Source organism: Lactuca virosa, chromosome 8 (genome assembly GCF_052849685.1).
Source record: "Lactuca virosa cultivar CGN04683 chromosome 8, Lactuca_virosa_CGN04683_v6, whole genome shotgun sequence".
NCBI lineage: Eukaryota > Viridiplantae > Streptophyta > Magnoliopsida > Asterales > Asteraceae > Lactuca > Lactuca virosa.
In genome coordinates, this window is record NC_136433.1 from 16,263,219 (window position 1) to 16,281,108 (window position 17,890).

The following is a 17,890-nucleotide window of genomic DNA, read 5'->3' on the forward strand; positions in this document are numbered from 1 at the left end:
GTGATTTGAAGAAAACGATATTTTCTCGGGCAGCACTTTGACCGGAAAGTGGTATATTCCTCGGGAATCTCGGGGCTTCGGACCTTCGTCGGGTCTTGGATACAAAACTGGGGCGTCGGGGGAGTCTCGAGGGGGTAGAAGTATGAAATTTGGGAGAGAGGGTAGTAAATTTGCAACTAAAAGTCGGAACCCTCGCATCCTATTTATAGGGGTGGAAGTTGGCCTCGTACGTTGGGCGTACTCCGAAGTACGCTGGGCGTACCTCGTATGCTGGGCGTACCCTCGTACGCGGGGAGTACGTCAGCGATGACGTCCCCGGTCTCCGGTCTTCGGATGGGACGGGAGTAGAGGGTATAGGGGCGACGTGACCGATCCGAGGCCGTGCATTGGGTACGCTGGACGTACTCTGAAGTACGCGGGGCGTAACCCTTCGGATAAGCTTCGAAGTGTGTGCCCAAATCTTTGAAAATCCGTAACTTTCTCCATTTTCGACATTCTTTATATCCACGCGTAGGTGAGAATATACTCTACAACTCTCGTTTAGACTTCGTCGGCAAATTTTGACTTTATTTTTAATTATATAATTTTTAATAGGCCGGGACAGGATAAATCCGTTAAAAATTCATAACTTCTTCATTCGATGTCCGTTTTCGTCTGTCTTTTTACCGTTGTACTACTATTGTTGAGATCTTCAATTCTCGTTTAGGTTGCGTCGGCTAAAAATCGTTCGATCTTTATTTCGAATTTTTAGCTGTCTATTGCTGTTCTGAAACTTAGAAAAATCATAACTTCCTCATACGAAGTCATATTTGGATGTTCTTTTTATGTACGCTCACGGTTTGTTATTATATACGACTTTCGTTTAGATACTTAAGGCTAAAAAGTATTTTATTGAAATTTCACTTTTTACGCTTAACAGTGTTTCACCGGTTGTGTCGCGGATTTTCGATTGGTCATAACTTCTTCGTTATAACTCGGATTTGAGTGTTGTTTATATTTATGAAAACCTTGACACAATATCTAACATTTTATGCATCCCAATTGAGACTTTAGAACACTTTATTTTTGACGCTATTTTTATTGATTCCAAAATAGATTATAACATTTGACTTTTTGAACAATACATTGATTTGGAATATCGGGTTGTCACACAACTCATGCAGCTTTAGCTTCAGCAGATAGTATATGACCATCAACGAGTGTCATCAATGTATCACCTGATTAGTGTGTCATTGGTGTAATACCTTCAACGTATGGACACACTGATCAGGTCTTTAGTGACTGATGCTGATAGCGTCTTTAGTGTCTTTTGCTCATCAAGGGATGATCTCCAGTTTCCGACATATAAACTTACATCAGCATATCATAAACTATAACTATAATGTATATATTTTGCATCATCAAATCTATAATGTATAACTATAATTTATATATTTTAATCAACCTTTGAGGTGTTCTTATTGGAGTAGAAATTAATCCATAATCAATCGACAATCTTTCACTATGATAAAGTAAAGCATGTTATTTAGCTTCTTGATCAATATCATGAAGAACATACCTGGTATTTGGTACATAACTCCATTCTTTATTTTCAGCCCTAAACTTTTATTCATCTTTATACACACTAGGGTTTCTAAACTCACCCACCATGTTCTTACCTACAAGCATGTTAATGGCAGAAAATTTCTTAAGAAGTGGCGTTATAATATTTTTTGGTTCAATCTTTTATGGATCAAGATTGATTAATATATCTTCAGCTTTATATTCAAGATCGACATCTTCATGGATTTGAGCATAGTTCTTTACAACTTCCCAGATTTTGATGTGGGTTCAAATTTTAATGTATGGATGTACTCCAAAGCTTGATCAAGGTGTCCAGATTGCCCAAAAAATAGAAAAAACCCCCAAAATTATGTTTGTTTTTTGGTAAATGTTGTATTGTTTTTTCATTGATTCGAAGTGTATGAATCCTTATTCAATTGCTTCATCACATGCAAAAGATTCAAGAACATCAAGTAAGGTTTCTTCGTTTGGTTGTAATATATGGTTTTTCATATGTTCAAACATTTCCAATCATCATCTCCTAATCCGTTTGATGCATACCCGTTTATGATCAGATTCCAAGTGTCCATTGTTTTGTTTTGTCAGACATACGATCGAACACTCGGTGTGTGTCTACCATGCTTCCACACTTGCTATACATGTCGATTACTTAGTAAGTCAATTGGATTTCGACTCTTTAACTCGATCTCAACAAGTAATCATAGATTTTTGTAAATCACGTGTTTGAATTTTTCTCATAGTTAATTAGGTTTTAATTCTAATTAAATTCATTTAGTTTTATTATTTAATAATTTGGAAAGGGTATTTTTGTACAATCAACTTTTACTTTGATTTTTAAACATATTTCATGGTGTTAAATTGATTTATATCTCATTAAATTATAAGATTGGATATACATATGAGTTTAATAGGTTAAGAAGGATATATATGTAATTATGAAATTTGGAAATATATAAATGTAATAATTAATGTTTGCAAGGATATGTATGAAATTTTCCCATATATATATATATATATATATATATATATATATATATATATATATATATTCTTGCTTTTTTTTCAATTGATTGCTCAACAACAATTTTATGAGTCGACTATTTAACCGTTAACACCATTTTAGGTGACATTAATGTAAAATTTTTGTTTTTTAAATTTATGAAAATAATTTAATTATCAATTAGTTGCACTGGTTAATAATATATTTCTAGAACTTTTACTATCCTATCCTATGTCAAAAGTGTAATGGTATTCACTACATTGTACGTCACAATAAATAAACAAACACACACACACACACACATATATATATATATATATATATATATATATATATATATATATATACACCTTAATATACATATTTGATCAAAGACTGAATATTAAGAGGTACAAGACATAATGTCATTTGTGCAATGAAATTATGCATCAAAATCTTATTTGGTCAAATAAAAGAGAAAGTTAGATGTGCCTTTGAATTGGCGTTCCACACTTTCAACATAATGAATCGATCAACACCAACTACCCTTTATATAACATTTCCTCTTCCACTTCCTCTATCACTGTTAGGTCACAACTCACATGCGCAAACCAATCACCATTGGATCATTCACTCTCATCCATAATCTTTCTCTCCCTAAAAATTAGAAGCCCCAATCAAAAAACCATTTGCTACTCACACCCCCATTCACCGCTCACCACCATCACAACATTGCTTACCTGCATCGGAGGCCACCCTTCCTCACTGTTATTGTGGATGTTTGACCGCCAGCTTCTCCTTTCAGACTCAACAAATAAGAAAATCGAACATGTAACACATTTTGTACATTTTCTCTATATCCATAAAACCTAGGTCGAACATTCCCGCTACCACCACTTTCATCACCTTCAAATCTGTCATTGCAATTGGTTGTGATCTTCTACTTATGCTTTCTTATTTATGTTTTCTTCTTCATTTCCATGTTTCAATTTGTGTGTAATATGCTCAATTGAATATTAAATTGATGGATGTAACTTTGAAAGGCATGCCTACGACTATAATCGTTTCATATTTCATCTTTGTTGTTCTGCTCTTTATTTGATTTTGGCTAGGTGACCTTTTTTTTGGAAAAAGAATAAATGGTGAAATTACTTTATCCTACTTTCATATATGACTTATATTATGTGTAAAGATGTATAAGTACTTTACCATTTGATGCAAATATTAACCACAACAAGATGGGGCTCGAGTTTTAATAACTAATAACTATGAGGTAAAGCTTATCAACATAATTTTCTCTTACAGGTAGGAGAGGAACGAGCAGTAGGAATAGAGAGAGAAAGGGATTTCAACGATTAGTTTGATGCTTCAAGGTCTCAATTTTTCAGGGTTAGTATTCTTTTTTTCATGATTTACAAACTCTTTAGGCTCATTTTTTTCCAATTTGCAAATTCTTTAGGGTCAATATTTTGTTGTGAGAGATGAAGATGCTCCAAAAAGAATCAGTATGACAAATAAATTATGTCGGTAACCCATAACTCAAACCTACATATTTTATTATCTTTTTCCTGTGATCTCTTTTAGTTATTCATCTATTTTGAAATTTTGGTAGGGATGAACAATGAGATCATATAAGATTCGAGTTCCTATAATATGTTAATGTGCCTTGCTCCTTGGTGAATGACTTTTAAATTTGTTTTTTGTTTTTTTTTAATCAATGATGATGTTGTATATATCAATAAATGATATTGATAACATAAGAAAAATAATTTTATATTTGGCAGGTAGCCTATAGCACCTTTATTCTTCTTCTAACTTTTTTTTCTCTTTATCTTTTAATTAGGATTCATTTTCCTCTCTTTGAGATCGATACTGAAGAAAGGAAACAACAAAATCTTTTATTCTCAATGTTTCGCTGCTTCCCAATCCCCTATGGTCACCAACCTCTTCCGCTTCTAATCTAACCACTACAATCAAAATGCATATACATTCTCTCATTGCTCCAAAATCTTGAAAATTCCAGCACCCAAGCAATAAAAGGCATGCACTTTCTCTCATTGTTACAATCTTTGTTTCGGTTTTATACTTTGTTAACATATTTATTGTGTTAAGGTTTTATGCAATCTGTTTAGGTTACATCTGAAGAGACACCATACACATCGGCTGCAAGTTTAGTTTTGAGAACATGCATATTCTCAAGGCTCCCTTGCATCATCAACTTCATACCCTCTACAAATTATTGAGATTTTAGGTTAGCCCCCTGAATTTCTTCCCAACTATTCTATATTAAAAATGGCGATGATTTATTTCATATTTCATTTGGATGAAGATTCGTGATAACAGTTGAACAAATCATATATCACGAAATTTTCTTTTTCTTCTTTTAATTACTTTCTTTTAGGACGAAGCACGAGCTGATTGAAGCAATGATGGTACTCCCGTTTGAAGGGCAAGCTAGAAAAAGGAGTTAAAGAAGATTAGTGTTGGAAAATTGGTGTTAACCAATTTATAAAAATGGGTTTTCCCCATTTTTTAACACGTCCAAAATGGATTTAATATGAATGAGAAATTAATCCTTAAAGTAAGGGTGTTGGAAGAAGTAAATAAAAGAGTTTAATTGGTGGGAGAAAGAAAAAGAAAAGTTTAGGGACCTTTCTTGCAAATATTTATTTCTTTCGTAACTGAAATTATAATTAATATTACAGTTCAATTACATATTAACACACATTAATCTTTGTGATTAATAGAGGTGTTTAAATGGGAGGTTATAGAATATGCAGTATAAATACCACTACTCTACAACCATTCGAGGACACCAAAAGAATGCAAGAAAACTCTCTTATTCCCCACTTCATCTTCTTCTTTTTCTAGCTATATTGAAGGTAAAATTCAGGTCTAATGAGGGTCCGGGTGGTCTAGAAGAACCACTTCCAGTTGTTGTATCCTGGGAAACAAACACCCGATAGCGGACAAATTTGTTTTAAAGACAATGTGTTAAACACATGCCTCAACTTTTTCCTATTTCTTATTTGTTTTCGTATATTTCCGTAATATTATTCGTACAATCTTAAAACAAATTTCGTTTGTACGAATCAAACTATAAATCGGAAACAATTTTACTTACATTATTTTGATATTGTACGATTTTCATAGAAAAAAAAAGAATTGTTTTGTGATCTTGAAGCACATTTGGTCATTAATTCATTAAGACATGTTTTTTTTATTAAGTATCAAATTTTCCAGCTTTGATACTCATTTCATTAAGTACCTAATGGGTTAAGAAGCTAGCTAAACTCAAAAACACAATTTACGAGTTGCTGTGAAATGCTCTAATATGTCCCAATCTTTGAAAAATCGTAGCTTTGTCATGGATGCTCAATTTTTGTTGAAACCAATTCTCAAAGTTTTGTATATGAGTCTACTTCATTTCATTATTTTTGGTCGAAAGCTGGAAACAACTCTAACTATGGTGAAAAATACGATTTTCACTGACTGGTTAGTTTTTTTAGCAGCTATGATACATAGTTTTGTAAAATTCATAATAAAATGTAGAAAAATCGTATGAACTTGTGAAAGTAGTCCCTGGAAATCTAAGAGATAGGGATATTGGACTATGAACTTAGATTTCATTTTTGACAGGTTTAAGTGGGGCTAAAGCAGCCTTGAATAGACTGCATTGTTTTGTGAAAAACAAAAAAGCTTTGTTTAGTAAAAAACGACTTCAATTTTGTGTAAAACAGCCTTGGAAATCAGAAAACAACTTGGTTTTACTTAAAAACATCAAATTTTAAATAGTTTTTATGAAAGAAAACATCATATTTTCTGATATCATAATTTATGCATCAGTTTTCTGCATGTGAAATCAAATTTTAGAATTTTTGCATCAGAAATCAAGTTTCATATTTGTTCAAATATAGATTTTTAATTATGTTGAGTTTTTTTTCCAAGCAAGAGGCAAACATATTTTCTAGAAATTAGAATTCTAAACATTTTATATTTAGGGTATAAATGATTTCAGAAACATCACTATCCAAAGTGAAACGATTTCTAAAGTAAACTCAATGGATGGTAACTCCATTGAGTGATGGATTGATATGGGTGCTACACGACATGTGTGCTCAAAGAGGAAGCGACTCAAAAATTATAAGGTTGTCAAAGTTGAGGCAAAAATTTATTCTTGAAATTGTGATTCTAAACACTTAAATTTGGTGTTTAAAACATTCCATAAATTGTATAACAAAGAAAAGAGCTAACACTTAATGATGTGGTGTATGTTCCATATAATAACTTAGTGTTTGGATGGTTTTGATCAAACATGGATTTTGTTTGGTGTTTGAGTCCAATAAGTTTGTATTAACCTAAAAAAGTATGTTTATAGGCAAGGTCTATGAGGATGGCGGAATGTTTAAATTCCATATATTGGCTAATGAGCCTAATATCAATGAGTTGGATAACTCTTCCGCTTACTTGCTTAAATTTCTAATGTGTGACATGCTAGATTTAGACATGTTAATATTGACACATTCAGAAGGTTAATCAAACTTGAACACATACCTCACTTTCATATAAGTCAAAATATGGATGCAACACTTGTGTTGAGTCAAAGTTAATAGACCAATCATTCAAGTTCGTTGAAAGGACAACTAAACCCCTTGGATTAATTCACACAAATGTGTGTGATATGAAGTCGAATCCATATAACGGTGATATAAGTACTTTATCACTTTTATTGACGATTGCATTAAACTTTGTTATGTTAATTTACTTAAAAGTAAAGATGTACAAGCTTAAATTGTACAAAAGTGAGGTTGAGAATCATCTCAACAAAAAGAGTGAATGTGGAGGTGAATATGCATCACCATTTGAGGAATTTTTTTTTGCAAGTCATGATATTAAACATGAGCTTAAGGCACCTTATTCACCATAACAAATGACATCACCGAAAGGAAACATCAAATCTTAAATGAAATGATGAATGTCATGTTGTTGCTTATGTTTTGGGTTGCCACACTCAATGTGGGGGGAAGTTGTGTTGTCAACTAATTACCTTTTAAATAAGGTACCCCAAAAGAAAACGGGAAAAAATACCATCTAAGTTATGGTCGGATATAAAACAATCTTACAAATACAGAAAAAAATATGGGGGTGTCTCATAAAGGTTTTATACCTAACCCCAAGGTTGTAAGGATTAGACACTAGATTGTTGGTTGCATATTTATTGGTTATGCACAAAACAATAGTAGTTCTTATTGAGAAATCATTTGGAGATGATTCTTACAATTATATGGTTGAAAGAGAGCCTCAAACTTTCAAAAAGGAATTAACAGTGAAAAAGATTCCTATGAAATACCTTAATGGAGAAAGGTAATTAAAAGTGAAATAGATTCTATCTTGCAAAATTACACATGAAATGTAGTGGATATACCTCTAGGATGTAAGCCACTAGGTTATATATGTATTTTCGAGAGAAAAATGAAAGCAGATAGATCCAAAGAATATGAGAATCGGTTAGAACGTAATGGTCTATGATTTAAATAGAAATATGTACTGATTTCTTGTTTGGAAATTTAGAATCAAATGTTACTTCTGTACTCCAAGAAGATATTTCCATTAAATCGACTAATATTGGTTGGAATTCATCAAAACAAGATAAAGGTTTTGATGGATATTAAGATATTCAACATGAAGTTGAAAGGACTATGAATGGAAATATGAGTATTCTAAATTTGGAATCATATGATCGTTTCTTAGAAGATCATATTGGATTAAGTTGTAAAAACTAATAATGGTTCTACCGTTTAAACTATTGAATTTGAGAAATCATTGCGGTTTAGTGGGTTTCCAAATGGGAAATAAGAGCTTTTGAAATATATGTTTGGATTACAAACATAAGAATGTCTTAATTAATTTCATTTGTATGCTCTTATTATTATATGTGTTTGTAACTTCTCAAAATTTGGAAGTATATCATTTTGATATGAAACTAAAACTTCTAAACATAGTTTTAGAAGTATAAATCTACATGGAACTACCAAACAGTTATCTTACCCGAGGGAAAGCAACAAAATGTGTGAGTAGTAAAGTCATTATGTGACTTAAAGCAAGTTTTGGAACAATAGTATCAAAATTTTGACTATGTCATTTCAACATGAATGAATGTGTTGAAATCAATCCATTTAAATGACACTTCAAAATGGTGTTCTATTTTGTGACATATTTAGGATCCTTGAGATAGGATGCCTTAATAATTTTACATGTAGATGGTTAAAGCAAGAAATTGCATTGAAAAATACGATATTTGCAAGGAGACTCATGTATGGTATATTTATAATTACATCTGGCCAATGTTATTGTGAATTCACAAATACATGTAGTGCATATGCTTATCGTATTATGTTGACACAATTATGCATATTCAATAGTGGTAACTATGGTGTAGTAATAACCATATTGATAATGGTCAATATTTGTTGGAAAATATAGGAGAACAAATTTGCAAGTTTATCCAAGGTTAGACAATGAACTAAAGGGCTTTGTAAGCTTTTGGGAGATGTCCCATGACGAGCCAATAACTCCTATATACATGATAATGTAAATAATGGTGAGTCAAGACATATTAGTCAAATATATAACACCATTCGACAATGACTCTCAATGTGAATGACTACATAAAGTCAAAATAAGATTGCGGATCCGCTAACAAAATGCTTGGAATGAGAGGTCGTTATGAGGAATGGTATGAAAACCCATAAATTAATAAGTTATTGCAAAGGAAAACCCAACCTAGTTGACTGGAGATCCCAAGATCTAGGTTCAATAGGACAACCTACTTGCATATAACATTTGTGAATCACTGTGGGGGTTAACCCCAACCCATTCCTAAAACAAACAGTGATGCATGTTAAGCTCATAGTAGTGGATGATAAATTGGAAATCATCACGAATTAGCTTTTAATGATTATTACAAAATCACCTATGTGAGAGAGAAGTGGGGTCGCTTCAAAAGGAATTGTATGGGCACATTCCTAAGAGCTCTTACAGAACCAGGCAAGTGTCCATAACCATAACGGACACATCAGTGACAACCTAACTAGGTCAGGGAGAATCATGTGAGACACTTATTGATTATTTACACAAACGACAAAACAATTCAAGGACATCGAGTCTACTGGTCTGCTAGTAAAATAAATATGTATCTTAAGGGAAGGTTCAAAGGGTAACACCTACCTATCCTATGCATGATTCAACTGTTGGATTTTATCTAGGTAGCTTGAAAATGCTTGATCAATTTTCGTTCATGTGGGGGATTGTTGGAAAATTGGTGTTAACCAATTTAAAAAAATGGGGTTTCCCTATTTTTTAACACGTCCAAAATGGATTTAATATGAATGAGAAATTAATCCTTAAAGTAATGATGTTGGAAGAAGTAAATAAAAGAGTTTAATGGGTGGGAGAAAGAAAAGAAAAGTTTAGGGACCTTTCTTGCAAATATTTATTTCTTTCGTAACTGAAATTGTAATTAATATTACGATTTAATTACATATTAACACACATTAATCTTTATGATTAATAGAGGTGTTTAAATGGGAGGTTATAGAATATGCAGTATAAATACCACTACTCTACAACCATTTGAGGACACCAAAAGAATGCAAGAAAACTCTCGTCTTCCCCACTTCATCTTCTTCTTTTTCTAGCTATATTGAAGGTAAAATTCAAGCTTAATGAGAGTTCGGGTGGTCTAGAAGAACCAAAGTTGTTGTATCCTGGGAAGCAAACACCCGATAGCGGACAAATTTGTTTTAAAGACAACGTGTTAAACACATGCCTCAACTTTTTCCTATTTCTTATTTGTTTTCGTACATATCCGTAATACTATTCCTACAATTAGTGCTTGTATTTGAAGGTTAGTCCTAAGAAATGGACATTTGTAAACATCAAGTGTGAAATCTGATTTTTAATGCTGAGAACGAACATTTTTATACAAAAGATGGGAGGGAAGCACAAATTATTTCTAATTTTTACCACATTTGTTGTTTTTTAAGCTACAGTTTCATGTTTATGAAGAATGACTAGGTTTTTATCAAAGGTTATTGGGTGTCACCGGGTAACAAAATGTGATTTACGTCTATTGTCTTTATTGTTGAATTGTTCGTTTTTAAAAACAATTGGTTGATTAATGTAAGTATACGTAAGAAGTTCACAGAAAACTTGGTCCAAATATTGAACATACTTGATATTCATGTTTTTTTATCGCCGTATGTATGCATTTATCTTTCAAAAATTGAATTTATATATCAGCTTAGTTATGCCCATACAAATTCAACATGACAACTTTTCTTGTGTTTTAATTTGTATTGGTTTTCATAATCTTTTATATTTATTTATATCTAACATTAATCAAATTTTATTTCTTTAACTAAACTCAACCAATAAAATAATTAATTTGTCTTTCTAATATCTAAAATAAAATCTACAATAAAGAAAATTATAATATATAACTAATAAAAAGTATGTGCAATTAATGGAGATACTAAATGATAAAAAACATTTATGAGAATATAAATATCTTATTTGTAAAATTTCAATTAACATCGATTATTTATTTTAACAATATGTTTAAAATTGTTGAGAATTTGTATCGAAAAACATTAGTTTATATTATGAGTTTAGATCATTTTTGGTCGCTTAACTTTTGGTTTTGTACTCATTTGGTCACTTAAATTTTTTTAAGTTTTAAAAGGTCATCCAACTTTTGACTTTGTGCTCATTTAGTCACTTAAATTTTGGTTTGGTCACTTAACTTTTGGATTTGTGCTCATTTAGTCACCTAACTTTTAAAATTGTGCTCATTTAGTCACTAGACTAAATGAGCACAATTTTAAAAGTTAGGTGACTAAATGAGCACAAATCCAAAAGTTAAGTGACCAAACCAAAAGTTAAGTAACTAAATGAGCACAAAACCAAAAGTTCGATGACATTTTAAAACTTAAAATAAGTTAAGTGACAAAATGAGCACAAAGTCAAAAGTTAAGTGACAAAAAATGATCTAAACCCTTTATATTATTTATTTCATTTAAAAAAACCGATATCGGTCCAACGATAACAAAGTATATACGTCAAATGTGGTGTATAAAGAAATGTTGTACAATTAATATTTATAAATTCAACCATTAGAATCGAGTTTATGAAAAAAACGCATCCATCGCTTAGCGCAGGTAAACGACTAGTGTAAGTACCATATAAGGTATATAAGCTTAATTATCCAAGCTCACCATATTACGTAGTTTCTGTATCATATATGCATTGTAATCGTCTAACGTTCTTAAAATTTAACCAATAACTTGATTACTTCCAAGATTTTTAAAATTTTCACCACTATCTAGGGGTGAGCAAAAACGAACCCGAAAATCCAAAAAACAATAAAAACCGACAAAACCAAAATCAAAAAACCGAAACCAAAATAGAAACAAACGGTTTGGGTTCAATTTTTTTAAAAATCGAAACCGATATAGAAGCCGACGGTTTGGGTTCAAGTTTTTTAAAACCGAAATAATGGGTTGGTTTCAGTTTTAGTATATATAAAAACCAATAAAAAACCGAATCGAACCGAATATATAATTATATAAAGAAAAATACATATTATATAGGTATTATATATCCATATCCCTATTATAATAAATGAATAGTTTTAATTTCCTTTTGCCAAGTGTCACTCTAATACAACTCATCATTAAAATTATGTCATGTGTCATGTAGATATATTAGACAACTCATTTCAAAATTCAAATTTACACTTTCTAATTATATGTGAAATTTGAAGTTATAATAACTTTAAAATTTTGATATATCTCTTAATTAATAATTTATTTAAAATTACATATTTAAAATAACAGATTAATAATTATAAATTTTTATTATAAAATTTTAATTAATTTTATAACCGTGCCTCCCACGGGTTATAAACTAGTTGGTATTATATATTAGTGGTGTGAAAATTAGACACAAACATTTAGTAGATCATGTGGTTGAGGTGCTGAATGCATTAGGCAAACCACCAAGGTTCGAAGTACATATGAAAAGTTTTATTTTGTTCAACAAGTTTATCCAACATCCCTTGTAAGTTCTTTCTTTAACTTCCGAACTTTGTCCCACATCAGCCCTCATATGAAACTTACCCCTTATTCATCTCTTATATAAGCCAATACCAACTTATCAATTCTCAAAATTAGGTTTGGATTGGGTTTGGGTTTGGGTTTAAACCCGAAACCGATCCGGAAAAACCAAAAAACTGAGAAACTGAACCCAACGGTTTGGGTTTTGGGTTGGGTTCTAATTTTTTGAAAACCGATAAGTCGGTTTTGGGTTCGGGCTTACCCAAAAACCGATCTATGTTTGCCCCTACTATTATATTCCTCATACACCACATCTTTTTTCCGAACACCCACCATGCTACATATAATATAGTTGCAAATGAAAATTATATAAGAGGAAGATATGGTGAAATTTTTTAAAATTCTGGAAGCAATTCAAGTTACGAGTTGAATTTTAAGAACTTTGGACGATTACAATGCATATATGATTTAAAATTCTCGGCATATTTTTTTTGCGAACAAAACAAATGAATCAGTAGATGAATAAAAAATACAATGTTTCACAAAAAAATGCCAAAAAAATATTTCAATGATTCACTTTTACGATGATTTTTTTGATATTCACTAAAACTGTCATAAAAATGATTTTTTTCTTGATTTACTTAAAAATGAATCATTAATGTGCTTTTTTGTGAATTTTTTCTTATGAATCATCTGTGACATCCCCTAATTTCTCGGTCAGAAAAGACCGATTTAATTTATGCTTTTTAAAATAAAATCAGAGAAATCTTTTTAAAAGATGTTGCGGAATCGGTCCCCAAAACAAAACATGATAAAAGTTTGTCAAAACCTTTCTTTAAGAAATATATAATTTCCTTTTATATCAAAACCTCGGGATGTCATGTTCCGATACAGATCAAAAGCATAAACAAGACATTATAAACCTTACAACAGTTATTTATAACTACTGGCTTATAATCCAAAAATCACTCATCATCATCATCCGACTATGCTCGGGGTCCACTACCTGTAATATATATAAAGCTGAGTGGGTCAGGCTTTGAAGCCTGGTGAGCATATAGGGTTTTCAACCCACAATAATTAAATTTATTGTACTTAAACATCAATCAAACAACCAAATTACCCCAACCCCATTATCTTATTAATTTCTTAAGGGTTTACCCTAAGATTCAACTATCACTCCTTCCTAAGGATTCATCCTAAGGAATAGGCACAAGGTCACACCATCACCTGGGTTTATACAACAGGCACTAAGTCCATAGCTGCCAAGGTTTATTCAACATGTGCTAAGTACACAGCTCTCATTTATCGACAGTATTATTTACAGGTATTCCCCCCTGCAATACATGTGAATGGGTTTTTAGAGTACATCAAATGAACATATAGTTCATTACACCTACAGGTTGCGGGCCTGCTAGTGTTCCACATACCATCTAGAATAGTCCATGGTTGTCATCCCTACTCTGCTGAATGACGGGGGTCAACATTTTGGGTAAGTGATTCTCTCAAATTTCACCACTCACCCTCAACTCATGATCAATATTACTGATCATCTCCTTTATCCAACTCACCTATCATCACACACCCATTATTTCATCTACCCATGTTTTACCCAACATTTTTGTAGATAAAAATACATATACAGTTTAAATTATTTAAAAACATGTATAAATCATACCTTCAACATCCAACTCAAATAAACAAACAATAAATATTCACACAACACGTATTTTATGTAAAATACTTCATATCTATGTGTAAGGTGAAAGTAACTACACACTCACCTGATCTAATGAAAATCGGGCAGCAATTCGTTTCCTAAAACGATCGTTTCTAATAAAACCGGGAGTTTTATTGAGAAACCGAGCTCTGCGAAGGGTCGGGCTTCGAAACCGAAAAGATAAATTTTCCGGGCTTCTCGGGCACTTCGTGGCGTATTCCGGTGTTAGAATCGATACCGGGGCTTCGGGGAATGTTAAGGTGAAGAAAATATGGAAAAAGGGGTTAAAAGTGGCAAAATCCCAAAAGTACCCGGGAGGGTTCGCATACCCTTCTATTTATAGGGTCCGAAGCTGCTGATCGGACGGATGAGAAGAGTCCACGCGACAGCAGATCCGAAGAGTAGTCACGTGGGCTGCGCATGCGAGGGATCAGGTGGCAGTCCCTGATTGGACCGAAGTCCGGGTCCGAAGGTCGGCTAAGGAGGTGGGGTCTGCAGGTGGCTGCACGTGCGAAGGCCTCGGTGGCAGCTGCTGATTGGACCGAGGTCTAGTGGTCCATCTGCGAGGCTCGGAGGCTAAGGCGGAGCGAGGCTCGGTCCAGCTGCGAGCTTCAGATTGGGTCTCCCTTCGGTCGAATCAGAATCCGACACGCAGCTACTGTTCATGCGAGGGAAGGCGACACGTGGCTTCGCATGACTCACCAATTTCGGACACGTGGCACTCTTTCAGCGAAGGTGACGTGGCAAAAACGTGACTATGCGAATTTTCTCGATTTTCGCGCCAAAACTTCTAAAATCCATAACTTTCGCATACGAGCTCCGTTTTTGACGTTCTTTATATGCACGCGTAGGTAAAATTACGCTCTACAACTTCTGTTTAGACTTCATCGGCTAATTTTGACTTTAATTTTTATATTATTATTTTTAACAGACCGGGACATGAAATCCGTTAAAAATTCATAACTTCTTCATCCGACGTCCGTTTTCGTCAGACTTTTTACCGTTGTGCTACTAATGACGAGACCTTCGATTATCGTTTAGGTCGTGTTGGCTAAAAATCACTCGATCTAAAATTCGAGTTTTTAGTTGTCTACTGCTAAGCTGAAACTTCGAAAAATCATAACTTCCTCATACGAAGTCAGATTTGGGCGTTCTTTTTATCGAACTTCTCGGTTTAACGAATACTATGAGTTTCGTTTAGATTACTAAGGCTAAAAAGTAATTTATCAAAAACTCACTTTTTACGACATTCGGCACCGTGCCGGTTTATAGCGAAACTTCGACAGGTCATAACTTCTTCGTTATAACTCGGATTTCGGCATTCTTTATATATCCGTAATCCTTGTCACGCCCACTACAAGTTTCTTAATAGATATCGGCTTTATCTAAAATTTAATTTTTGTCGCTTATTTTTATTCTTAATTATTTAAACCCTAATAATTAAGCATAAAACACATAATATTCACATAATTCCTTTTCATTTCTCCAAAATGAGTCACAAAGGTTAACCCAGACCATTATGTCAATATTAATGCCTAGCCTAGAAACACGGGCGTTACATCGACTTACTTTTAAATCATCTAATGATTCATTTCGTTTACCTTCCTACCAAAATTTCACTTCTTATTTGAACATATATATATATATATATATATATATATATATATATATATATATATATATATCCTGATTTTTATTGGAAAAATAAAACAAATATATATACAAATTCATAATTTTTGGTACTATTTAAATAGACACTTATGGGGATGTAAAAAAAATCGAACTTTTAGTTCAGATTCACGGTGTGAATGCTGGAAAGTGAAGTATAAAAATATTTAAATTACCAATTGAACCTCCTTTTTACTGTATCAGAGCCCCGTATTGTCCGTCCAACTCGCCTCGTATTGTCCGTCCAACTCAGTCGCTCATTTATGAGATAAACGCATGATTCACGATATTCCATCAACTGGTCTTAACAAAAAACACAATCTAAGCCAATCATACTTTAAATTAGGTCATAATTGAAATCTTAATGAATTCATTTTCAAGATATATTTCTTTCAATGTCTTCCTTCTACACACTTGACCTCATCAAGACCCTCGCATGAACTACTTAAGACCCACTTCAGCAGTGAATGTGGCGGCTTGATGTTGATGATTTTAAAAACAATTATTTTGATTTCGAATTATATAAAATATAAATAGCATTTACATAACTAACCTGGAAGAATGATTTGTTTAAACTTTAAGACTAGTGTTCACGTATTTATCGGGGATTAAAAGTTTTAAAAATCTTATCGGTCAAACTTCAAATTACAAGACTTGCCTTTTTTTTAATATTTCAGTAAGTTATGAATTCATGTGCAACTTAAAAAACCAAACATTTTTTTTACAATACCAGTCCGTGATATTTGTTTCTCTAATATAATTTAGCTATAAATTTTTGTTATATATGACTTCGTGAGAAACATTTTGATAAGATTCACGTCATAACATCGAATATAAAATCTAATCATCCATTTCATTTTGTCAAATGGATTATAACATAATTAAGTTGTAAATCAACTTTTTATAGTATAGCTTTATTTATTTTTCCATTTATAGGTTATTAAAACAAACACAAAAAGTTCTATCTAAGACCTAGTCAAGTTTGCCACAGCCTTGGTGCCTTCCTGCACAGCATGCTTAGCCAATGCTCCATGAAGCACAAGCTTGACAGCAGTCTCAATTTCCCTCGCCGATAAGGTGCTCTTATTGTTGTATCTTGTCAGCTTTGAAGCTTCTTGTGCGATTTTTTGAAACATATCATTAACGAACGAGTTCATGATCTCCATCGCCTTATTTGAGATCCCAATGTCACCATGGACCTCCTTCAAGACCTTGAAGATGTATGTTTTATACGACTCCACGGGTTTCTTATTCCATCTCTTTTTTTTCTCCCGACTTGTTCCGGTTAAATCCTTCGAGGGGGTATTCTCATTTCTAATGTTCTTTTCAATCGATGCTTTCTTCAAGTTTATTGTTTTCTCAACCATTGTTAGAGAAAGAAAAATATAGAACAAGATAAATATTTGATGAAAAAGAGGGCTTATTAAAAGGAAAGTAAAATGCTTAGTTGTGTAAAATGAGGTTATGGTTGATATGTTTATATAGGCAATTGAAAGTTGCTTTGATTGGTCGATTAGGAAAGACACGGATTATGAAATTTAGCGGTCGCATCAGTTAGATATGAACGGTGTGGATTGCATCTCCGACCATTGGTTCAAATAAGTATAAAAGATGTGCATTAAATGGCTCGATATATGCAAATACATAATATATATGAAATCATATTTTGTTATTAAAAGTCTGAAATTTTGTCAGTTACATAATTGAAAAGTAATATCCACAAATAAGTTAACTTTAAGGGGCGTTTGGTTTGCATAATGTTTTAAGAATGAATGAAAGTTTTCAGATGAGTTGTAATATGAAGGAATTAGGATCAATTATGTGTTTTGTTGACATAAAATGAAA

At 32.6% G+C, this 17,890-nt stretch overlaps 1 pseudogene; it reads right to left on the reverse strand.

Moving 5' to 3' along the window:
• Window positions 1–1,419: 1,419 nt before the first annotated feature.
• Window positions 1,420–17,412, reverse strand: LOC145130117 (pentatricopeptide repeat-containing protein At2g15690, mitochondrial-like; annotated as a pseudogene).
• Window positions 17,413–17,890: the final 478 nt, after the last annotated feature.